This window comes from Antrostomus carolinensis, unplaced genomic scaffold (genome assembly GCF_000700745.2).
Source record: "Antrostomus carolinensis isolate BGI_N321 unplaced genomic scaffold, ASM70074v2 scaffold6320, whole genome shotgun sequence".
In the NCBI taxonomy this organism is placed as follows: Eukaryota; Metazoa; Chordata; class Aves; order Caprimulgiformes; family Caprimulgidae; genus Antrostomus; species Antrostomus carolinensis.
The window spans coordinates 1-2,696 of record NW_010286425.1 but is presented as its reverse complement, the minus strand read 5'-3'; positions in this window follow the sequence as shown (position 1 = coordinate 2,696).

Sequence of the window (2,696 nt, the reverse complement as noted above, 5' to 3'; positions counted from 1 at the left end):
GGGGTTTTTTTTTTTTTTTTTTTTTTTTTTTTTTTTTTTTAAAAAAAAAAAAAAAAAAAAAAAAAAAAAACCCAAAAAAACTCTCCCAAAATGGTTTAATTTAATTTTGCCAGCGAATGGGTTTGGGTGAAGGAAGTGGAGGTTGGTATTGTTGCTGATATCCTTGAGCAAAAAGAGAAATACAATGAGCTTTGATCTGCTGCAAGGAGCAGCTGAGCCCCCCAAACTGCTCCAGTGAGCTATTTTTTTACCCAGATTTGGATGTTTTGTAGCAAGACTCTTTTTTTTCCCCTTAAACATTTCAATTTGTTCTTTTAGTGAGTGGGGTTTTTTTTTTTTTTTTTGGTTTTTGGTTTTTTTTGGGTTTTGGTTTTTTTTTTTTATTTTTTGGAAGAATATTAACACCAACTTTTCATGGAAAGGTCAGGAGTCCACAAAGTGGTTTTAATAACTTTGCTTCTCCAGCTAGCTGGGGGTTTTCTAGGGCTCGTTTTGACAGATCTGTGAAAATTTCAGACTTTAAATATGCAGAGAAAAAAAAAAAGCCTAGTGAGAAGCCACCAGATGGAAGATTTGAATTCCCACCATGTCCCAGCCCCTCTGCCCACCTCTTCTCCTGGTTTTCCTCCACCTTCTCGCTACTCACATCCATCTTTTCTGAGTAGCTTTTTTTCTGGTTGAGGTAGGAAATGTCCCCAGTGCTCTGGTGTCCTCAGCAGATCTGAGCCTGGAAGATGGTTTGCAGGGCTCCTGTGGGGATGGTTTGCAGGGCTCCTGTGGGGATGGGTCTTGCACCTTGGAAAGAAAGGAAAGGTGAAAATAAAGAAAGCAAGGACACTGCCAACCCATGGATGGGCAGGGAGCAAGGAAGCAGGGAGTCCATCGCCTGGAATAACAGGGCTGAGGCACACCAGTAACTTCAGAGAGGCTGTAGGACCTCAACTGGGAGCTCTTTTGTGGGATTGGAGGCCAAGGTTTCTTTAGAAAAGGGTCCCCTCAAAACCACATCCTTTGGTGGGCTGAAAGCACATCTTGGTCAGCCTGAGCCTGTTTCTATCTCTGGGTTTCACACTCTCTGTAGATGTTCTTCACCAGCCTTCAGTCCTGGATGTGTCTGACCCCCCGCTCTGCCATCTACTCGGTTACAAAACAAGCCAAGTCCTTTCAGTTTCTTCCCATAAGCTGGTCTCCAAAACCCCCAGTGATCCCAGCTCCACTCCATGGCTGGAATTCAGCCTTCCCTCTGAGTCCCAGGAGAGCTGAACTTTGGCACAGACACTTACTCGCCTCCTTTCAGTACAACCCACCAGCTCACACGAATGTCACTGTTGTCCTGGGACATCCTGTCCCCTCTCCATCTGCCACAGATCCTCAGGGATGGTCCACCAGAACAAGAGGTGGTTGCTCTCTGCATGGTCTGAAGGATAATGTGGCACTGCCATGTGTCCAGGTCCAGCTCTGTCCTACTCAGGACACCCCATGGGGAGAGCAGAAGAGCCACTTAATATCACAAATAGCAAATCTATTTATTACAGTCATTTACTTCTTATTCCCTGGTGGGAGATGTCACATCTCTTGGCTTTTCTGAGTTGGATCTAGAGGATGAGGATCTGCCTTGACCTTGTCAGTCACTCTGAGCTGGGTTGGCTGTGATGGGAGGAGATCTCAGGGGGGTTAGGATGGGAGGTTTCAGGGGGTTGTGGTGGGAGGAGGTCTCAGGAAGTTGGGATGGGAAGTCTCAGGGGGTTAAGATGGGAGGTCTCAAGGGGTTTTGATGGGAGGAGGTCTCAGGAGGTTGGGATGGGAGGTCTCAAGGGGTTGGGGTGGGACATCTCAAGGGGTTTTGATGGGAGGAGGTCTCAGGAGGTTGGGATGGGAAAAGGTCTCAGGGGGTAGATGGGGTCTTTGGGTTAATACACACTGGAGAAGAGCTTGCTATGGAGCTGATGCTCCACCACCACAGGTGTAAGGAAGGTGGACAGGAGGTTTCTCCATCCGTGGTGTTTGGGAAGGGGTTGAACTTCTGATTTTTCTCCCATTGTGTGGCATAAACCAGAGCTGCATCTGCTCCAACAGTGAAAGAGGAGTGAGGGTTCCACCTGAACAACCTCTGCAGATCCAACAAGGTGCCCTTGGTGGGCAGGGAGGTGTTGGAACAGGACACAGATCACAATTTATGTATGAATGTCATTTGGGGACAAAAAAAAAGCTGAGAAAGTGCCACCTCCAGCTCCACTCTTGATTTGTTCTCCAGCAAAACGGGGCTGCAAACCTGCCCAGGGCTGCGACGAGCTGGGGCTGTGCAGGGACAACCCCCTCCACGTGTGAGCCCAGCGCTGGCCAGAGCGTCACTTTGATGGTCGAGGACCTGATTTAATGATTCTGGGCACAAAATCATAGCATCATGGAATGGTTTGGGTTGGGAGGGACCTCAAAGCTCATCCAGTCCCAACCCCCCTGCCAGCAGCAGGGACACCTTCCACTAGACCAGGTTGCTCAAAGCCTCATCCAACCTGGCCGAGAACACTTCCAGGGAGGAACAGCCACAGCTTCTCTGGCCAACCTGGGAATCGGAGGCTGAGCCTTGATGCAGAGAGGTTTGTTGGGTTGGGGTTGGTTGTGGGGTTTTTTTTGTAAGCTCCTTTTCTTTGTTCGAGAAGCCAAAAATAATCTCTATTTTATCCTGCGTGAAAAAA